General features: G+C 35.1%; 1 pseudogene; it reads left to right on the top strand.

The window, feature by feature from the left end:
* Nucleotides 1–8: 8 nt before the first annotated feature.
* On the top strand, nt 9–4,155 carry LOC120212999 (annotated as a pseudogene).
* Nucleotides 4,156–6,000: the final 1,845 nt, after the last annotated feature.

The following is a 6,000-nucleotide window of genomic DNA, read 5'->3' as shown; positions in this document are numbered from 1 at the left end:
TTACCTAGATGCTGGATGCCGGAAGTTTCCAGCTCGTGGGAGCATTTCCTATATTCCTGGACCTTGGAGTGCGTGCTGTTTGTAGCTTGGAAACACGTATTCTCTTGATGTGGTAAGCTAGTCATGCCACATGAAACCTTAGCTCTTTCAAGTGCTTCTTATCTTAGCTTGAAAATAAAATCGACTGGTTTCCCACCTGTCCTTGGTTCCAAAGAGATGCAGAATTGTCCTGTATTTTATTAACAGAATGTTGTAGCTCTAAATCTGTAAATATGGGAAAAGAAGGTTATTGTGATAGTTATGTATTCAGGATGTTAAAATGCGGACAAGGAATGGTGTGCTATCTCAAACACCTCAAACTTAAATGTACCAAATCATTATCTTTTAATTAATTAATTATGTTTTCCTTTTCTAGGTAATATTTCTTGCCATTAAATAATAAGTTTATGTATATAATTTGTGCACCAGAATTTTCCCTTTGATTGAGCTGCACCATGTTGTTCTACACCTTGACTAAGAGTAGAGGAAGGTGGACAAATGCTATGAATTACAGCCGCTAGAATCCATTTGTTATCTATCAAATCATCAACCCTGTTTGTTTTGTTAGGAAATGCTAACAAGATTTCCTTTATTATATTCATTTCAATTCTCATTGCTACATGCCTTTTTTCTAGGTAGCTGACTGGAATGGAAATTATGACCCAGCAAAGAAAATTGTAATTATGACTTCTCGTTTATTAAGTGATGCACACGTTATATTCTACGTACTCTGAGCATGCATCAAGGAGTTTTGTTTTGTTCGATATTTACATCTATCTCAGAGGTAATCTCTCGTTTTGGGCATTATACTTTCAATAGTAGATATTATTAATTTGATCATTGCAGTCTCTTCTGTTTTACTCTTCTGCAAAGGCGCAACTGATGGAATACTGTGCCATGTTTTTTATGTGTTCCAGATCCTTCTTTTTGCATTCACTTACAATACTATTGTTTTCTCTTCATCTCTTGAGTCCACTGCGGTTGAACCGTATTGAATGTTGCGCTATTGTAGGTAGCTCATTCAGCATATCCTGATTCACCTCTTGGACCTGATGCATTCCATGAGTATGAATCCTTGCTTCTCCAAGATTATGAGGAGCTTATTGAAATTCTGATTTAAAGTCTGGACGTTCTGTTGATAATAATACAAAAGAAATTTGACCTTTGAAGATGAAGGATGGTCCAGAGTCACCTCCACTGAAGAAGATATTCCTTCCCTTGAGGCTAGTTCCACTGGGAAAAAATCTATATGGGAATAATCCAAGACAGAAAATGGTAGATTTGGGGCCAAAACTGATTGTTTCTGTCCATCACTTCCCCATGATTTTATGCCCCTTTTCACCTAAAGTGTTTGTCTTACCTTCTGAGGGATCAATTGCCGAAGCAGCTTATCCGCTGAGAACGAGGATTCTCTCAGTGCTGGATTGCCTTCTTGAGTACCGGATTGCCATCAGATGGTGATGAGGTTCCTCCTGCTGCAACGCTTACTGCACATTTTTTGTATCATTTGGTTGCCAAGGTAAGAAGTTCTATGCAGCCGTAAACCCAAATTTGTACTTTTCTGTAGCATTTTGTATTTTTTCCCAATTGATTTGCATATGTTTGTTTCAGATACATTCGTATTTTCTATATGTTAGTTTAGTGTAGAAAGTAGAAACCACTCAAAGTGCAGATTCTGTGAAAGCTGTGTGGTGAAGCTCATGGAATTACTTTAATTCCCTGTGACAGAATGATAATCATTGGTTTGAATTATATGGAACTTTTAAACTATACTCTGTACCGTCTAACACCAAGGGTTAAATTTAAGAACAAAAAGGCTCTAAAGAATCTTTTGTACCATACATGCAGCTTGTTCTTCTATCTCAGCAATTTTCGTATTGCACTATTACTAAAAGAAAATCTATTTTACCACACATGTAGCAGCTTCTTCTACCTCCTGAATTTGTTATATTGCACTATAGCTTGCCATGCTGTTTTTCAGAATCATGACCGTTGTATCTTCTTTTAAACATGTAGATGGATTTGAAAATGGAAATTTTTTCTCTGGTGATTTGTCAAAAACTATTGGGAAGATTTTGACAGACATGTCAAGTCTCTATGATGTAGGACGTCGAAAACGAACGGTGGGGTTATTACTTATTGATCGTACTCTTGACCTTCTTACTCCATGCTGTCATGGAGATTCACTTGTAGATCGTATCTTTTCTGCTTTGCCCCGTAAGGAAAGAATATCATCTTCTACAAGTATCAAAAGCTCACAGGCTCAACTTATACCTGGAAGCCTAGAGCGTGCTTCCCTCGAGGTTCAGATACCAATTGGAGAAATTTTAACTGAAGAAGATCCCGAAATTGATGATTCTGGTCTTTCAAATAGAATTGAAGCTTTTCTCTGTGGTTGGGATTCCTATAACTCTGCTCCTGAAATGGTAGATTTGATTAATCTTTGTAAAAAAGCTAGTGATCAAAGGATTTTTCCTGCTGAGCTACTACAGGGGTCCTTGGTTTCTACCGAAAGTTTCCGTGGAACACCATATCTGGAAGCCATACTAGATAGGAGGACAAAAGATGGGGCTATCCTGGTGAAGAAGTGGCTTCAGGAAACTCTTCGTCGAGAAAATATGAGCACTTATGTGAAAACTCGCCCTGGTTTGGCTTCAAAATCGGAATTGAAACCATGATTAAAGCATTAGCTAAAAGGCCTTCGTCCTTAATTAGAAACGGAGGAATTATTCAGTTAGCTACAGCTGCATTATCTGCCCTTGATGAATCATGTAGTGTCAGATGGGATGCATTTATCAGCGCAGAGAAAATATTGAGCGTTAATGCCGGGGACACGAGCCAGAGTCTGGCTGCTCAAATAAGTGATCTGATCAATAAGAGTGCTTTTGCAGGATCAGATGGCAATAAAAAGGAACTCTCACATGGGCTACTTTCTTTTCAAGATGCTTTGCTCCTCACAATTACTGGTTATATATTGGCTGGTGAAAACTTCCCAACTTCTGGATCCAGTGGCCCTTTTTCTTGGCAAGAGGAGCATTTTCTTAAAGAAGCTATTTTGGATGCAATACTTGAAAACCCATCGTGGCTAGGTTGAAGTTTCTTCATGGTCTAACACCAGAACTTGAGGCCAAATTAAACAAACCTAAATCAGATGTAACTAAAGAAACATCAATAGATCATTTAGACATCGATGATTTTGACGATGATCAGTGGGGCAAATGGGGAGACGAAGATGAAGATAATGATAATAAAGAGCAGGAATATGATGACATGCAGCTTAAGTTGGAGTTGCGCGACCGAGTGGACACCCTTTTCAATATCTTCACAAGTTTTCTAGTTTAAAGAGCAAGAATAGACCTTTAAGAGAAGGACCATTGGCTTCAGAAAGCAATTTAACTGGCGATCCTTACACAAATAAAGGATTACTTTATAAGCTTCTAACAAAGATTTTGGGCAAGTTGATGTGCCAGGATTGGAGTACCATTCCTCTACAGTAGGTCGACTGTTTAAAAGCGGGTTTGGAAGATTTGGTCTTGGACAGGTAACTCTAGTTCCCACAGATCCTTTTTGTAACTTACCTACTGCATATATTTTATTAGTTTTAACGTGTTCAACTTTGTTTTAAAAAATACTACAGGCAAACCCAAGTCTAGCAGACCAAAATGTCATTCTGGCTTTTGTTGTTGGAGGCATTAATGGTGTTGAGGTCTGAATTTCTTTCATCTTCCACGGTTTTTTCTTTCTTTGAAAATTTTCAGTATTCCCATGTATAATCGTCTTGACTAACGAGATGATTCGCTAAAATTTCCAGTTCTTTTTTTATAAAAATTTTCCATAAACCCGAATCAAAATGACACATTGTTTTGTTGTTGATGGTTGCAAGGTACAAGAAGCACACGAGGCATTGTCAGAAAGCGGAAGACCGATATCGAGTTAATTCTCGGTGGAACCACTTTTCTAACTCCCGATGACATGCTTGATTTGCTATTGGGACAACCTAGTTACATTTGACTTCTCTCTCTCTCTCTCTCTCTCTCTCTCTCTCTCTCTCTCTACCTGTCTAACATAAGCTAAAAGTTTTCATGTTCCTTTCCCATGGTTAAAGCATAAGTAGAGTCTTGATGTTTGTTTGATACACGTATCATGATGTATTTAGCGTAATTGTGTGTCTGGTTTTTAATTTATTTGTTCATACTAAATGTTTGGTATTTGGAAATCCAATGACCTTCAAATGGATATCGAACTTTTATCCAATTTCAGTTATCATCGGAAATTGTTGTTTTTCAGTGTTTTTATGGTTACTTATACGCTAAAATTCGAATGGTTATGAGTATTGTTTTGAGGAGATGAACAATATATCAAAATTAGCTCCGTCGAGGATCGTGGGGGGAGATTAAAGCACTGAAAGATAAATTTTTGGACGACAGACGAGGACAGTCGAATGAGTTGGTAGATAGATAAATGGGAAAGAAGAAATGGCCAGAATGAAGTGGTGAGGAAACTGGTGTACTGTTTTCATAATATGAATCCATGGATGGTTGTTTTTGTCATCTCAGCCGTCCAATTTTGTGTAATTTAAGAGGTAACAAAAGCTCCATTACAAATTTTGAGGAGAACATATTTTCGTGTTTAACATAGGACCCTGCAAAATACGAGTAAAAGGCTCATAAAACCCACTTTTCTTTAGTGTAACCAAATGAGTGGGAATGGGATGGATAATGAGGCAAAAATAGGTCACCATTCGAATGTTGAATTAATTTTGGGTCGCTACTTGAAAGTACAAGAATCAATAATATTAGGGTAAACTACTTATTTAGTACCTAAAATATCAGTTTAGTACTTAAACTTTTATTTTTTTCAAAATCATACCTAACGTTTAGTTTTCATTTCATTTTAATACCCCTCTGTTATAAACTTAACGAGTTTAGTACCTAAACTTTCAGTTTTTTTCAAAACTTAACGTTAAATTTTGAACAGAGGTATTAAAATGAAACAAAAACTAAAATTTTAAACGGCGGGTATTAAAATGAAATGAAAACTAAACGTTAAAAAAATAAAAGTTTAAGTATTAAACGAACTGATAGTTAGGTACTAAACACAAAATTTACCCATAATATTATAAGATACTATTCAGGAAAAATGGAGCTTTTAGTATTAATTTTCAGTCCATCAATTTTTATGATGTTGCATTTAACATTATAATAGTTCAACGACTACAACAATTGGTTTAATCATGTACAATAGTTATTCTTTTGAATTATGTTACTTTGCAATTAATGGGTGAAATAATTAATAAATTTTATCAAATCCATAACTAGGAAATGTAATATCGTCAAAACACTTTGTTAATGAATTAATTCGGTAATAAATAAAAGTTAAATTGAAATTGCTTCATCATAGAACTTTATTAATCCTAAAAATAAATAAACTTATTTAATATAAATACTTTGAAATTTCCATAACATATATCATATTGATTTTAACCATACCATAGAATTTAAATTAAATACAAACAGTCTAAAATAAATATAATAACATTGTAATTACCATTTCCTTTATCAATATACATGATAATTTTTATTTAATACATTATAACATTGTATGTTATATAAAATATATTCTTATAATGCATGCATGCAAATAACTTTCTAAAATAAATATAATAATAATTATAATTTCAGAGTAAGCTAATTTTAAAACCTTCTTGGGGGTGATTGGATCATGGAATTCAATATTCCTGGTGGGATTTTTTCCAGATTCAAATTCCCACGTTTGGATGGGAAATATTCCCAACAGTAAAAATTTTCCTCTTTTTAGGGTGCGTTTGGTTCACGGAATGTAAGATTACCAGTGGGAATAAAAGATTACCAGGGAATAGGATTATTGGGAATGTAGTATTTGTGTTTGGTTGGTTTAGCAGGAATGTAAGATTACCATGTTTGGTTAAAGGAATAAAGATTA

Source organism: Hibiscus syriacus, unplaced genomic scaffold (genome assembly GCF_006381635.1).
Source record: "Hibiscus syriacus cultivar Baekdansim isolate YM2019G1 unplaced genomic scaffold, ASM638163v2 tig00110018_pilon, whole genome shotgun sequence".
Taxonomy (NCBI): Eukaryota; Viridiplantae; Streptophyta; class Magnoliopsida; order Malvales; family Malvaceae; genus Hibiscus; species Hibiscus syriacus.
This window is presented reverse-complemented; position numbering and strand designations above follow the sequence as displayed.